The sequence below is a fragment of the Lutra lutra genome, chromosome 4, assembly GCF_902655055.1.
Source record: "Lutra lutra chromosome 4, mLutLut1.2, whole genome shotgun sequence".
NCBI lineage: Eukaryota > Metazoa > Chordata > Mammalia > Carnivora > Mustelidae > Lutra > Lutra lutra.
Window position 1 is genome coordinate 59,049,064 of NC_062281.1, and position 17,131 is coordinate 59,066,194.

The following is a 17,131-nucleotide window of genomic DNA, read 5'->3' on the forward strand; positions in this document are numbered from 1 at the left end:
ATTATTCTGGAAAAGGCAACACTGGAAACAGAAATCACATCAGTGGTTGCTGCAGAGAGGAGGAAGGGGCTGCCTGCTAAAGGGCATAAGGGAATTTGGGGTAAAGTGGGCATAGAAATGTTCTACCTCTTCATCGTGGTACTGGTTGTATAACTGCATACATCTGTCAAAAATCACTGAAGGGACACCTGGGTGACTCAGTTGGTTAAGCGGCTGCCTTCAGCTCAGGTCATGATCCCAGTGTCCTGGGATAGAGTCCCGCATCAGGCTCCCTGCTCAGCAGGAAGTCTGCTTCTCCCTCTGCCTGCTGTTCACCCTGCTCGTGCTCTCTCTCTCTCTCTCTGACAATAAATAAATAGTCTTTAAAAAAAAAAAAAAAAGAAAATTCAATGTGCGCTTAAAAAGGATGGGTTTTATGCAATGTAAATTCTATCTCAATATAATTCTCAATGTAATTTTTTCTCAATTTCAATAAATTATATCCCTCTTGACTTAAAAATAAAGAATTCATATGTCATATCTTGTATAATTTACTCTAAGAAAATTTATGGACCTTTTGGTAGGTTTCTATAATCCTCCAATACTCAACATTTGCACTTACACAGTAATAGTTTTTTTATTCATAATTCCAACCAGACATGAAAAATTTAGGAATCATTTCTAGTCACTGCTTTAGCCCCAATAGAGAATACAGTGCTTGAAAATTAGGTTTTTAACAAGCATTTTAATTCCATTGTTGGTATTTCACCTTCCTTCTCTATTATAGTTGTTTGATTCAGTAAACACACTTTCATTAAGCTTCAGCTAAATGCCCAGCTAAACACGTGGGCAAGAACAAGACAGTTCCTACCCTCAGAAGCCCAACAGTCAGCTTGGGAGAACGATCATTAACATCCAACCCCAATGTGTGGTGAAGCTAGTAACTTGTCTTGTCAGGGAAGCAATGAGATATAAGGAAATGGATATATTGGCTCAGGAGTCAGGAAAGATTTCAAAGTTTTGTTTTGTTTTGTTTTGTTTTGTTTTTTTAAGCAAAGACCTGCAAGATAAGTGGAAGTTGGCTAGAATGATGGGGGGTGGGGAGGAGATGATGTTGGTGGTGGCTAAGAGTGTCAGAAGGAATAGAAACCATACTTTGAAGGCACCAAGCACAGTGCATTTGAGGAACTAAGAGATTTATTCCAGCTGAAGACTAAAGTAAGGGATCTCAAGGAAAGAGAGAGGAAGCTTTAAATGGAAATCATGGACCAATTCATCTGGCACTTCACACTAAGGGCATTAAGAAGTTAACAAGTTGTTTTAAATGGAGGGGAAAAATCCCGAAACAAACAAACAAACAATGATCCAATCTATCTTCTCTACATCTCCCCACCTGTTCTCTGGGAAACTGACTGGAGGCTGGCAAGACAGGAAAGGAGAACAGCTGGTTGTTGCAAAAATTTGGATTAGAAAAACTAATTATATTGCTGAAAATTAGCCCCAAATAGGGAAACAATATCCTCCCTATCTCCCCTCCTAAGAATCTGACTCAAATGCTGACAGTCGGTCTTAAGGGAAAAAAAGAAGGAGAACTTTCATAACCCAAACTATTGCTAGACTTCTGGTGGCTCCCCACTGCCTAGAGGACATAGCTCAATCTTTGGCACCGAGTCACAATCTGGCCCAGTGTTGCTTCTCCACATCATCCCTTGCCATACCATCTACTCCAATTGTAACCACCTCTGCCCCAAATGCCTCTCGGATGTAGAAAAGATCCCTGCTCAACAACATCTAATCAGAACATCATTAACTCCTCTCTAGGTGACTCAAGTTAAGTGTATTCTATGTGTTTCCATTTTCCATGGTATTTCTATGGGTTTTGGGTTTTTTTTTTAAGATTTTATTTATTTGACAGAGAGATCACAAGTAGGCAGAGAGGCAGGCAGAGAGAGAGAGAGGGAAGCAGACTCCCCACTGAACAGAGAGCCCAATGCCAGGCTCGATCCCAGGACCCTGAGATCATGACCTGAGCAGAAGGCAGAGGCTTAACCCACCGAGCCACCCAGGCACCCCGGTATTTCTATGTTTTTTTTTTTTTTGAAAGATTTTATTTATCCATTGGACAGAGAGTAGTAGTAGACACAAGTAGGCAGAGAGGCAGGCAGAGAGGCAGGCAAAGAGAGAGAGAGGAAGAGAAGCAGGCTCCCCGCTGAGCAGAGAGCCCCATGTGGGGCTTGATCCCAAGATCCTGGGATCATGACCTGAGCCGAAGGCAGAGGCTTTAACCCACTGAGCCACCCAGGCGCCCCCAGTATTTCTATGTTTTATTCTAATAGAACAGTTGTCACCTTACATTATAGACGATTATATGTATTGGTCTTCTAAGTAGATTATTTGGTTTGAGGGCAGAGACACTATTCATATTTGTATTCTAGACATCTAGTACAGTATATATAACTTAATTTGTGCTAAATTAATATGTATCAACTTTATGTGCAACTCACAGCCATGATGTCTGAAACAAAAAAGCACAAAACAAATGAACAAAGAGTGGGACAGATATCATAATCTTAAGTAAGCTAAAAGCACAAGCAAAACACAACACAGTATGTGACCTAGAGGAACAATACTCAAAGATTCAAAATATTAAAAAATACTAAATTACTGGGCCCAGATGACGTTATTAGCCAATACTTTAGATGAGATAGGGACACACTACCTAGATGTTTATGATGACTTTTTGCTATCACAGATAAATGTGGTTCTTCTATATTTGAAATAGAGTATAGGGAAAGTATCAAGCATTCAACAAGGAAAATGCTTAATATAAATAACACAATAATTAATACACATACACTTTGTGAGTAATGAGACTATTATTCTCATAAACTCAGGCAAGAAACAATAACTTACTCAGGGATACACAGCTGGCAGAGAGCAAGGCTGAGATTTGTGCCCAGATCTCAATGATCCAAAGCCCATGTTCTAACCATTCAACATACACAGGGCAATCTTTTACACTGCTTAGCTGAAAAGCCCCCATGAAGTCAGGAGCTATGTCTATCTTATACATCTGAGGCCCATTAGAGGGCTTAGGCAGGTCTCTAGAGCTCCATAAACTCTTGAAGACATATGTAATTTGTTTGTGTATGTAGATACAATTTCTCTAGAGAGAGGGTCAATAAAAACAGGTGACACTTATTAACAACTTACTATAAATCAAGTATTATTTTAGATGCATTATCTCATTCTATCAAAACAATAGCAGCAACACAGAATACATACTGGTTACTTAATATATGCCAAATCATTGTTCTAATGTTTTCATGTATTAACATATATAATCAGCATACCAATTTTATGAGATATTATTATAACTCTATACACTTCAAAAATGAGGATGGTGGACTTTACAAGTCCCTTAACCTCTGCTCCCCTTTTAGTAAATGGTGGGACAGGGATATAAACATCTCTGTATGACAAAAAAGCCTCCTTTCTTGGTTTATATGCCATGAGCTGGTCATCCTCAAAGACCTTCATGTCCTTCATGTCCTTCATGTCCTTCAAAATGTTAAGGAAAGTCACATATTAGAAATAAAAAAAGGAACTTCTTATGCATTTTCCAGAAAACCATCTTGACAAACCCAACAGTTTTCATGCCAACACATCAGAGGCTAATTTTCCCATGCACAGAGCATGTATTAAATATATGTATTAATACAGTATCATGTATTATATACGTATTAAGTGTAAGTTAGGAGTACAGACAATAAGGCAGATCTGTTCTTGATGGCGTACCCATAATGAATGAGCAAGATAGTACTGAGTTACAAAGGTACTTACTTATATAAGCAAATGTGTTTATATACAGCTATCGATACATCGGGAGTAGGGTTGCTGTGAGCTCTTACAGACATTTTGTGCCTTCCCCAGGGAACACTCAGACAAGAATAAGGGAACATAGCTTGGGCTGGGGGAGTGGGGGATCAACGTTTCAGTTCTCACTTCCCCCTTAGTTGGTCACCCTTATGCAATGAGCAACCTGATGACCAGGTAGAGCAGCCACGGTTATTCTCCTGGCCTAGAGCCATGGTGCCTGGATTTGAATCTCCAGTTTTATCACCTGTAGATGTGTAACTTCAGTAGAGTTTTTAAATTTCTCTATGCTTTATTTTTCCTCATCTGGGAATAGGAAAATTATTGGTATGAACTGTAGAAATTTGTTTAAAGAATCTAGAAGGGAAAAATGCATGTAAATGGCTTAAAACAGTTCAGCATTATTAAGAATTCAGTAAATATTAGCTATATATATACACACACATATATGTATTTGTGTGTGTGTGTGTGTGTGTGTGTGTGTGTATTATATTCCTATATAGGTTGTCCAGCTGTAAGAGTAAGCCATACTTGAAGCATTCCTTTTGTCTGTGTAAGCTTATTACTAGCAATAGGGGACAATTCCTACATGGAGGGTGAACAGAAGTGATTCTACCCAAAGGTATCATTGTATACCAGGTTATTTTGTTTGCATCTATAGCTTAAGGATCCAAAGCTATGATATCTCATTTAAAACTGTTTTCATTCCCAAGTGTATGGAATCCTCTTCTATGAAGGTGGCAAACATGGAAGTCAAGAGCCAAAAATCACAATAGCAAACACTAGGCACATACATGTTTGTAACATAGAAATTCTCACTTATCAAGTACCAGTACCTCTAGCCATTTAGTAAATGGATAGTAACAAATGCAATGGCATCCTTTACAAGCTCAAAATGAGATGGTATTTTGAAATGCATGTAATTCCCTTTCTATTTTATTATTTTTTAAAAATCTATTTATTTACTTTATTTATTTGAGAGAGTGCATGAGAGCCGGGCGGGGGTGGTGGGGGAAGGGAGGATGGGCAGAGGAAGGGGGAGAATTGTAAGCAGGTTCAACACTCAGCAAAGAGCCCAACATGGGGCTCAATCTCACAAGCGAGATCACGACCTAAGCTGAAATCAAGAGTCTAGGCTTAACCAAGTGAGCCACCTAGGCACCCCTCTACTTTATTATATTTTTAAAACAAAATTCTCAAGCTCTCTAAGTCAGATTTTCCAAGACTGGTTTATATAATTTCCAAATTATAAAACTCCAACAATGACAAATCACTTCTTCAATCAGACTGGCAACACTTTAAACACATAGTATCATCCAGTGTTGGCAAGAACATGGTAAATACACTAGGTACTTAAGAAGGTTCCTTGAAATACCTATGGAATTTAAAGTGAATATCCCCCTAGAGCCAGCAATTCTCTTCCCAGAATAAATCTATCTACTTGAAAAGATAATGTACATAGACATTTACTACATCACTATTTGTAAGGTCAAGATTTCAGTCCTCACTTCCTCCTCAGCTGGTCACCCCTGGGCAGTGAGCCATCCTATGAACAAGTGAATTCTGGAAGATACTGGTTGGCTATGTTGGGTAGATATATTAAAAAAAAAAAAAAAAAAAGAATCTTCATATATTGACAGAGAAATATTTGATAAATATTAAATGAAAAATAAATTTCAGAACACTGGTAGAATATGAGCCATTAACCATTTTTTTTTTTTGAAATAATGAAGGGAAAATTTCTGTGGTTACATATGTAAAGGGAAACAAACCGTGCCATCAATGGTGGTTACACATATGAAGTAGAATAGGGAAGGCGGTTCACTTTATATTTTACCATAGTATTCATGTTGCTTTCTTACTTTTGGAATTCACAGAAATAACAAAAATTTTCAAAGAAATGGGGCACACAAAAACAAAATTATTTACATGTGGGTATTAAAAAAATCTTAGCAATCACCAAAATTAATTTGCGCTGTTCTATATGCTTAGAATCACAGCTACAGAAAAGGCTTGTAAGATCTTAATACACATATGTAGTAAAAGTGGTGTTGTGTTACCTTCATAGAGTATGTTGAGAAAAATTCTGTATTTCTAGCCCATAAGTGGAACTTAAGGAGAAATGGAAAGAAGAGAACAACGGCTCTCAATTTCCATTCCACTTTTGTTTTTAAGATTTTCTTTAACGTAATCTCTACACCCAACATGGGGATTGAACTCACTGAACCCCAAGCCCAAGAGTCACCTCCTCTATGAACTCAGCCAGCCAGGCAGCCCTTTACTCCATTTTGAAAAGAGACAAATGGGTAGTTCACCACCAATCACTCTTAGCGCCCTCTGCTCCACTGTCTCCTACAAATGGAACCAGGGAGGAGTCAACTCCGCCACTAACTTCAAACACAATAAATAGATCAGGTGGCTTCATGAGGAGTCCACCGAGGACGAAAAGAGGAAGGTGTGGTGAGAGGGTGGGGACAGCAGGATTATTATGTAAAAATAGTGATAGCTGGAGAGGAAGAATATTTTAAGAATATTTAAGAATAAATGTTTGTGGAGAAGAGAGAAGATACCTGTAAAACGAATGGAAAAGTGGGAAAAGGAACAAAACAAAAACAGGAAATGTTGCTATCAATGAGGCGGCCAGCTTTCAGGACATCCCTTTAGGTTGTCCTTCTGCATTCTGCACCCTCTAGCCCCTGGTGTCAAATCAAAGTTTACTGAAGTTTGCAGGCTGGAGAGGGGTCCTTTGACTCTATTTTGGACAAGGCTCATGAACAGGCGGATCAGGTGGGAAAGCACATATATTCAATTCAAAGATCTTATCGGGTGTTGGCTTATTCCCCTTAGATGTGTAATGATTTTGCTTAACTGGTGCATTGTCCAAACAAGCTTCTAAGGGACATCTCTTTCCCAAGGAAGCTAAAATGGTTTAAATAGAATTGTACATATTTATGTAACTATTACATACACATACATAGTTTGCTTCTCAAATAATACTGCAGCAGCGTCACCGGAAGATACCCAGTCCCAAAACGTCTTTGTGGGAGAACGGACAGAAGCTGAGCAGGGGGCTGGGGTGATGCTCCAGGACCAAGCATCTCCCCGACGAACCTCCCCGGCCCGTAGACATCCATATGCCATGGACTTGCCCCAGACCACAAACAAAACAAAACAAAACTCCACCAAAGCCCCCAGAAACCTGACAAACACGTGACCCACCGACCGCACCAAAGCTTTCTCGCCCAAACAAATCCAACTTTTATTTTACTTTTCCTGGGTGAACGGCCTGCGCATGCCCCCCACTGCCTCTCCTGCAGCCCTTTCTTCTTCGCTCCACCGCAGGCTGAGGGAGGCCTCGGGGTATCTACTTTCATCCCTGCCCGGCGTAGGAATCCTAAGGTTCAACCCCTCGCGGCCGGGCGGGGGCCCCTCCTTCAGCAGCCCAAGGGGCGCAGAGACTCCTCCTGCCCGACACCAACCGGGAGCGGTGGACTCCGGCTCAGCCCCCAGCGCGCGGCGCGGGCCGAGGAACTTACCTGCGCGGAGGCGCTCCCGGAGCTCCCGCGTCGGTCAGCTGCGCGGCAGCCGCCGCATCTCCCAGCAGCAGGTCCCCCCCCCCCCACCCCAGCTGCGGTGTCCTGTGCCGCACTTTTCCGAGCTTGGGAAGTTGGCCGAAAGCGCGGAGGTGGGAGGTGGGAGGTGGGGGTGGGGCTGGGTGATCTGGGAGAGGAGGCTTAAGGATTTTGTTGTTTGTTTGTTTGTTTGTTTGTCTGGATCTCTAGCGAAGACTTTTGACCATATGCTGAAGAATATTAGTTTTGCTCAATGGCGACAAGGCAGCGGCCTGACTCTCACAGAACGATCGATTTACTAAACAAACTGAAACGTGGGTGGGGATGTTAAACAGTAACCAGCAGCCTCAATGAAAACTGAAAGCAGCGAGGCCGCCACCGCCTCTGCGCGCTCATTTCCCTGTTCCCAAGGCCCCAGGGCGACCGGCGGGCGGGCCAGCGAGTCCCAAACCCCGGTCTCCCGTTGACCGCAGCGGCTCTCCAGGGCCTCCCCGAGGCCGCCAGGCGGTAACTGCCGCGCGCCACATGCCCAGATTCCCACCATCAGGGCGAGGCCCTCTGAGGCTTGACCATTCGGAGCCCTCTCCCGGCTCCCGCACCAGAGGAGACCCGCCAGGTTCCGTGTCCACGGCCTGAGGCCACGAGCGGCCCGCAACGCGGGCACCCGTCAGCCTCCCCGGGTCGCGCCTAGTCTAGGGCGGTGTCGACCCCGAGGCCGTACATTTGGACCAGCCTCGGTAGAGAAAACCCTCCTGATCCCAGAATGCAGATACAATTCCGAGCCACCGAGGTCCAGAAAGGGGCCGGAAGTATTATTAAAGGGGATTGAATCGGTTCCTAGGGACAGCGCCGCGGCCACACCGCTAGGGGAAGCCGCAACCATTTCATTAAACTGCACCTTGGCCGCCGGGGTTAACTCCTTCCCTGAGGCTCGGGACCACCGAGAGTTATGGGAAGAAGTGGTGATCTAGTTTCCCTTCCCCTGCAACCCAGCCACCTGTGGCTTCAGTCATTAAGTACTTCTTTACATATGTATCTGATGGAAAGCTTTCTCCCTCCCATACCCTAGGCTCCTTCTCAAGCCTTAGACTTCAAGAAATGATGCTCAAACCCGTTCCTGACGCGCTGGTCATCTGGACCAGGCTTTTGTTAATCAGGCAATATAGCCCAGAAGCTGTGGCTTTTAAAAACATCTCAACAATTTAACTTGGTGGTTTCGGGAATGAATGACTTCAGGTCAAACAAGTAATTATCCTCATGAGATAAATAGTTACTTAATCCGTAAGGTTTTTCTTTTCCGACCAGGGGTTGGCGGGTATTTTAAGACTGTAATAACAATGCCAGGGAGATCAAAGAGCTAGGTTATTTTTTTTTTCCTTTTTCTTTTAGATCAGGCTTACTGAACTTTCTCAGTTTCCTTCTTCTGAATCTCTTGCTGAAAGGCTCTTTTAAAAACAAGTAGTTGGTCGTTCTCGAGATCAGAACAAAGTAGAGAAATCATATACTATTTTCTTTGAATCGACCTTCTTGAGCAAAACACATACTTTGGGACCCTGTTACCCACGAGGTCTGCAAACTGAGTCACGAAATCGGCCTCTGCCCACCGTGGGCTCCAGGAAACCCTCCAGAGCATTGAGGCGGAAGAGTAACGATTAACGGGTTATGCTTATTCAACAGATCTTTCACAGGTGTGTTGTTTAAAGATCACCTGTGGACATTCTCCTTAAAACTATTTCCAGATCCTTAGATAGTGAAGGTGGTCATATTATACACCAAAATATAGATATAATTCCCATAAAACGTTAAAAGTCTGAAGACAAATTTTCCTTCCCCATTCGCAGAAGCATTAATGCTACCTGACATCTGTTGTTCCCAGCAGAGAAACCACATTTTAGTTCAAGAGTCCCCATTTACTTCACTGTTAACAATTTACAACGTCAGTGGGCTCGGTTTTGGGTGATCAATTCATCGTCGTTGCGTGGTAGAGTCACGGATCTACCAGGAATTGATCATCAACATGTTCTGTGTTCAAAATTATTTTGAAACCAGATGTAGAACTTTTGCCAGAGAATTTTGTCACCACAAGGATATTGACTAACGATGAGAGAAATGACCGTGCAATCAAGGAAGAATAAACTCTGTTAAGACTTAGTTATTATTTAAAGGAATCACTGTGTTTAATTTAGAAAAATCTCCAAGAGTTTATGTAACACCGCCAAACCTCCTTTGTCCATGGCTAGGAGAGGGTGGTTTCAGATGACTAAACAAACAAACAAACAAAAAAGGGACATTAAGAACTAAAGAAAGGTATGAGGCGCTGGATCGGCAGTTTTTTACTAGATCAACCAATGCCAACTGACAAAGCTTTAGAGCATCACTTTTATTTTTTCTGAAACTAATTTATTACAATTCTTCATGGCATGGGTTTATGATGCTGAAAATGAAAAATGTGTTCTACAGAGATTGTGCCCTGATGCACTGCGCAGGGAGGTGTGTTGGGGGAACACAACGAGAAAGAAGAGATGAGGATAAATTTTTAGGGAAAGGTTCTCAATAAGAAAGTTCTATTTCAATATTTTCAATATTTAATGTTTAAGGGTAAAATATATACATATGTATTTGTCATATCTACTCTTTAAACCTAAAACTAAATAGAAAATGTAGAGTCAAAACCCCTTTACTTCATTTTCCTGTTAAATGTCTCATTTAGGCTGTTCTTTTCCTTTCTGCTTTGATCATCTTTTTTACACCGTTTTTTTTTTTTTCTTCTTCTTCTTCTCCCCAGCGGCACCTGATCGTCTTGATAAGAGCTCCGTTTTTTTTCCACGAGCGGTTCTGATACTATTAATTAAAGCAGAAGCCATGGGCAGAGCTCTAAGAGGTGGGGAGGGTGCTGGCTGGAGCGGGGAACCTGGAGCGCAAAAGTCTTCCAGATTTAAGCACTCAGGGACCCCATTTCCGCGGGCAACTCCACGACCCTAGCCTTGTACATGAAACCATCACGAGACGCAAACGGGAACTGTCCTTTTCCTGCGGAGGCGTTCCACCTCTGCTGACCAGGTCAAGCACCAGACTCTCGGCGATCGCGGTCGCACCCACACTGCAGCGGCCACCCAACGCGCGGACGCAGTCAGTGGGGATTACCATCCATCTTAACGCGCGTTTACACGCAGGAGGAAAAAAAAGAAGAAAAGAAAAGGAGAAATCAAAAACTCATCCAGTTCTCCACCCACCGGTCCTTTCTGGATTTGGGCAAAGCCCAGTGACCCCTTTCAAGGTCCTCATAATGTCTGGGACTGCGGGCGGGAGGTGGCCACGGGGCTCAGGTGAAATTAAGGCTATGGTTGGAGCTAAAAGCGTCCCTCGACTCAACCGTTGGGGTTGTATTTGACCCTAGGGCCGAAACAACGGGTAAAGCAGCCTACACCAGAATTTCAAAAACTCCCTGGAGGCCACTGAATGTTTTATGCATCAGAAGGGAAGGCCAGGATTCCGGTCACTAGGACTGGGAGCGGGGGAAGGGCTCTGCTAGCAAGGTTGGGGGGTGGGGATGGAGGCGGGAATAGCCTGAAGCCTTCCAGGCCTTAGGAGCCGGCAGGGCCGCGCGGACTTTTTCTTCCACTACCGCTCACTACCTTGCTGTCCTCGTCCCTTTTAAGGCAAGAACAGTCTTTTGCTCCCTAGCGCAGCCCAAAGCAAGGGCACAGATTGCCGGAGCCATAAAGCGGCAGGCTGCCGCCCCTGGGAAGGGGGATGCCGAGTCATTTCATCTCCTCTGACCCTGCACAGTTAGCCCCCAGCTAGGTCTGTGCCTTGGGCTTGGAGCAGTAGCGGATTGTGACTGCGATTCCAGGGCTTTGGTACCCTCGTCTGTTATCTGATTTGCCGGACATTTCACGGAACACCCACCTTTCATGCCTGGAATTTAACGTGGTGAAAGTAACAAAACCAGTATAACAGGCAGACTGAACACGGAGGAGGGACTGATTAGCATCCCTCCCGCAGCACCAGTACCAACACGGTGTTGATCCTCAAAAGCAACGTCCAGAAACTTGCCGGGCCCTTCTGGGGAATCAGGTGCTTAAAAAGAGTTGGGGAAAGGTATGGTCTCCAGGACTAGGCACACTGCTTGTTCACACACTGATCCAGATAAAAATTAGTCTTTATTTTATGCTCAAGTCACAGATCAGGAGCCCCAGGAGCAAGCCCACAGGAGTGTCTCCAGACTACTTACCTGTTAATATAATAAACAATATAAATAATAAAATAAATAATATAAATAAAGCCAAGATTTCAGGTTGAATGTTTAAATTGAAACTGCTCTTCTTATGTTACCAATCTGGCTAAGACACTATGAAAATCGGACATTCAATGATTCTCAGTGTCAACGTGCAGGTCCCAGCCAAAAGAAACCAAACTGGTAGGCTAGATCTCTTTTTCCCACCCTCTCTCTTTGTAGATTTCCTACTGAAGTATTGATCGCCAAGGTCTCTGCAAGATTTGCTAACTTTTACAGTCATTTATGGTGCGTGCAATAAAAAAAAAGAAGTGATATGAGCATGCTAGTTCAAGTTGTAATGCAAAGATGTATTTCGTGCCCTTGGCAACTATCTGTGGGACTTGTTTGTCTTTGCAGAACACGCCCTTCTCTGCAATGAACCCCTCTCTGACAAAGATTGGCCCTTTATATTTCCAAGGCCTTGGCCCCTCAATGGAAACGCACATGTGTTCAAACCAGAAAATCTGATTATTTCGACCTCGTTTTAAACAAAGAAAAAAAATTCCAATCAAAATTGTGGAGAAGAAAGAGAATCTTTTTAAAGTTTCCTACATCCCTACTACCTCCTATCAAAAAGACAAAAAAAAAAAAAGAAATCAATTACTGAGTTATAATATAATCTCTTACTGCCTCTTGCACAACAAGGATCCATTTCCACTGTGAGAAAATAAAAAGATTGAGTTATACAGAAACAACACACTATTTTAGGTTGTATATGCCCAAAGGAGAAAGGAGAGAAAAAAAAAAAAAAAACCTCAAACATTTTACATGAAAATACACATCTAGGTAAATATAGATTTGTTGTTAGGATTTAGGTTTATAATTTTTCAATAAGGAAAACAAACATGAAAGAGGGCTGTGTAACTGTAGATAAAACTTAAAGGCATTATTAGAAACTTTATATTCCTTTACCAGTTTTACCAGTTTTTTTTTTAAAGCTCTGTGTAGGAAATGGGGGCGGGGAGAGAAGTAGAAAAAAAGAGACTAATTTCTAAAATTTCCTGCTTTGAACCAAATCGGTTTTCTCATCTAGTGCTGCAAATAAGAATAGCAGATACACGGCTTCTGAAAGGTATTCAGAATCCTATACCTGCCATCTAGTGGTCATAAAAGAAAATGCTGATTCTAGACATCCTTTAAGGACTGTCTCTAGCTGTTTTCTTATTTACAAGTAAAACAAGTCTAAGAAATGAACAACAAAATTTAGCTTTAAATATGAAGGAAAGGAGATAAACAATTGCGTTAGGGATTGTATAACATGACCATTCAACTGAACTCCATTTCCTTTTGTTTTTAGCAATCATTAAGATTACTGAGCATTGCTCAGATAAATCATTTCATTATTATATTTGTTTTTCTTCTGCAGAGATTTTCACTATAGATGTTATGTTCTTTGGTTTTGTTTTGGGTTAAACTCATTATCAGTTTGGGTTCCAGTTGATATTCGAATTTTAAGAAAATTGAAAAGGAGGTTAATATCTTTCCTATTTGGACAAATAAATAAACATCTTCCATTTTGCAAGACAATGAGAAAGAGAGAAGAAAGGAACAAATAAAGGAAGAAAGTAAGGAAAGAGAAGAGAAGAGCGAGAAGATGGAGCTAATTATATACTTGATTTTGATGCCTTCTTACAAGTATTGTACTCCTTCGAAAACTGATTTCATCGAATATCAAAAAAAGGATAAGTTAAAATCTATTTAGTATGGCAACTTAAACTATATTTTCTTGAGGTTCACATTATAAAATATTTAGCATATGCAGAAAGTTTGCTGAATGGAAGAGTCATTAAAAGATCATCTCCATAGTTTATTGATAGCTGATTTTTTTTTTTTGAGAGCTTACATTGTGCCAGGCATAGTTTCATGGGTTTTTAATCAGTTAACACATGAATATTTACAACAACCTTAGAAGATCTGTGTTATTAACACCCTTTTATAAGTGAGAAAGCTAAATCAGATTTATGAAGCTGGTAAATTCCTGATCTGATTCCAGAGTCAAGGCTGACAGCTTCCATGTCCTACTGCCTCCCATAGAGAAAAGAGGCAAAAAGAAACCATTGAAATTCATGTTTTGGGATAAACAGATATGAGATACACCCAAAAGAAACATTTGTTTCAATGTTAAAATTTGGTCTTCAAAATATTAGACATCCAAATGAAAAAAAAAAGTACGGTTCACAAAAATCAAGTACTAAAAAACACATACTGTTGTAAGTGATGTATTCATTTACCTCATCTGCTTAGTAGAATTTTTGACAGATATCATGCAAACCTTTTCCATAGGTTTGTCCTACAATTTATGTTCACTTGTATTTCAATTTTAAGTAATGAGTTACCAATGCTGTTGGTAGTTCTTGAAAAGCCCTCCAGCATAGTGCCAAAGATTTATCCCTGAATTTTACTGGTGCTGTCAGCTCAATTATCTTCCCTTCTTGCTTCATTCTAATTTCAAATTTCATTTCCTGAACAAAACGTATTTACATTCGGAACATATTTTCTCTTTTCTAATTATGCAAAATATTTCCTCTTTTCAGGGCACCTACTTTTGAAATATGAGTTAGTTCAGGAGTCAAGAATCTTAAATCATTACAATTAAATGTATTCAAATTCTCTGCATAAGGCTGTGCCATAAGAACAAGGCTTTCTCTTCTGGAAGCATATTGGTAATTTTAGAAACTGTAGGTGAATGATTAGTCTTTGACCTAAGTTGTTTTCTGTTTTGTTTTAATCCACAATATTGAAATATTAATTATCAATAGCACTGTATCACCCAGGTATGAATTTAAGAGTAGTGAATGTTTTTCCAAAGCCAATAGAAGCTGGCTTGGGATTCCTGATACAGTTTAATACTCACAGATGAAGTCACCAGTTCTGCCTTCCTGATCTCTTACATACCTCCAATCAAGATCAGACATCAGATAAAAGCTGGAGACTACAGTAGTCAGGCCCTTTGTATCTCTCCTGTGTATCCCTGTAGATCTAAGCGCGCTTTCCCCTTCCCCGGTAGAAATACTGACACTCACAGGAAGCAGAGATTCAGCTCCCATTTAAGGTTAATCCCATCACCTGTGTTCTTGATCCCATCCCTTCCTGCCTATGCCTGGCCTTGTTCTATCAATTATTTCTTTTTCTTAGATCTTCAAACTCTCCCTCTCCAGTGGCTTCTTCCCTGCAGGCTATAAATATGTTTTTCTTACCAATAAGCAAAAGATTTCAAAAAGAAAGAAAGAAGGAAGAAAATTAAAGGAAGGAGGGAGGGAGGAAGGAAGGAAGGAAGGGAGGGAGAGAAAAAGAATCTGCTTGCTCTTCTCTGTCCCTTTCTAATGTTGCCCTATTTTTTTTGTCCTTTGCAGAGGAAAAATGACTAGTCAAGGAAATTTATGGTCTGTTCATCAACACCCTCTCTTCACTCCTCCACACACCAGATTCTGGCTTGCATTGGTTCCACTCCACAGATTCTCCTCTTTGGAAGGGTAGCAGTGGCCCCCTGGTTGGTATTTAGTTCATCTGCTCCAGTAGATTAAAGTGATGGTTTTATTTTTCTCATATAACCAAAAGTCTGGAGGTAAGCAATTCCTACCTATTAGGGCAATTAAACAATGTTGCCAGGGCTCAAGCTCTCTCTGTGTTCCTGTCCTACCATTCTTACTGTGGGACACACATCCTCCTGGTTACAGTATGCTTCCTTCATTTGATCTGCATTCCTGGAAGTAAGGAGAAGGAAGAACAAAGAGCCAAAGGATCACTCAGACTATCAAAATCACCTCCCTTTAAAACTGCTTCACTCTTTAAATGTCAGTCAGTAATTCCTGTTTATACCCCACTGGCCAGAACTAGATGACTAAGACACAGTTTACAACTATCCATTATAGGAAGGTATCTTCAGTAGCCAGATTACCAAGCAAAAAATATGTGGGGTTTTGCTAATAAGTATTAGTAAATTGAAGTTCACTGTATAATAAGCTATTTCAGAACTTAGTGGTTTAAAATAATAATTATTATGTCTTGGACTTCTTGGGCCTGGAGAGGGGGGCAGCTCTGACACGATTCAGCTGAGTCTGGAGGATCTACACTGGTCTCGTGCTCTTGTCTAGAACCTCAGCTGGGATGGCTGAGTCTTCTTCTCTCCTCATGTGACCTCTAGTTGTTCAGGAGGTCAGGCCTTCTTCCCATGGTGGTCTGAGAGTTCCCAGAAGCAAACGAAGGCAAGCCCCAACGCGCTAGTACTTTTTTTTTTCTTTTAAAGATCTTATCCATGTATTTGATGAAAAGAGAGACAGCAAGGGAGGGAGCACAAGCAAGGGGAGTGGGAGAGGGAGAAGCAGGCTCCCCGCGAAGCAGGGAGCCTAAGGCGGGGCTTGATCCCAGGACCCTGGGATCATGACCTGAGCTGAAGGCAGATGCTTAACGACTGAACCACCCAGGCGCCCCTGCACTAGTACTTTCGAAGCATCTGTTGTTATCATATTTGTTAATGACCTGTCAGCCATTACTGGTCAATGTAAAGCCATTTACATTGTTAAGTCAGGTTCAAGAGGCAGAGAAATTCTACTTCCTGATAGGAAGGTGGCACCGTCATAATGCTTTTAGGGATGGGAGTCACCTGTGGCCATTTTTTCCTCATCTACCTCCTAAGAAAGTACAAGAGAATAGGTATTGGGTGGGCAACAGTAATGACTGCCTCATCTTACATATTTAAACCCTGTTTAATTTGTCAGTATCTTAATTAAGAATACTTAAAAAAGGTCTGTCCATTCTATGTAGCCCTTTAATTTCTAACTCTCTACCTCCAATTTTTTTAAAGATTTTATTTATTTATGAGAGATAGAGAGACAAAGAAAGAGAGCGCACAGCAGGGGGTGTGGTAGAGGGAGAGGGAGAAGCAGGTTCCCCACTGAGCAGGGAGCACAATGTGGGACTCGTGGGACTCAATCCCATGACTCTGAGATCATGACCCAAGCCAAAGGCAGGAGCTTAACCAACTGAGCCACCTGGGTGCTCCAAATTCCTGGTTTTTAAACCATGCTGTCTGTGGTATTGTGTTATGGTAGCCTGAGCACATGGGTACATGGTCTTTCTCCCAGAGGAAGTAAACAACTGTGCAATACACAGAACTTTTTATGTAATGTCAGAGTAACTCTGGACACCTGGAATGCCACCTAGGAACCTTTGAGGCAATCATCCATCCTAGGCTACAAATCCCAGTTCCCAACAATATCAAGGTAACTTTCAAAAATATTTATTTATTTATTTGGGCACCTGTTTAAAAGCTTTTAATAGGCTCCCATCAGCTCCAAACTGCTTAGTGTGGCCTGAAAGTTCCTTCCTAATGTGGCTTGGTTCTTCCTTGGTGCCACTGACTGTCACAGTCACTCATAGGTTCTCCAGCCAAATGACAATAATGAATTGGCTTCTGTTCCTTGTA

The 17,131-nt window shown here is 41.6% G+C and overlaps 1 protein-coding gene across 4 annotated transcripts in view; it reads right to left on the reverse strand.

Moving 5' to 3' along the window:
• Positions 1–17,131, reverse strand: part of HNF4G (hepatocyte nuclear factor 4 gamma) — a 258,745-nt gene that overhangs the window by 120,805 nt on the left and 120,809 nt on the right. For 3 of the 4 annotated variants that reach the window (XM_047727299.1, XM_047727298.1, XM_047727300.1), the window contains exon 1: positions 7,392–7,675. The exons of the other annotated variant lie outside the window; for it this stretch is intronic. The gene's annotated coding sequence lies outside the window, so the exon portion shown is untranslated. Of the gene's footprint in view, positions 1–7,391; positions 7,676–17,131 lie in introns of those variants that run through there. 4 annotated transcript variants of the gene reach the window in all.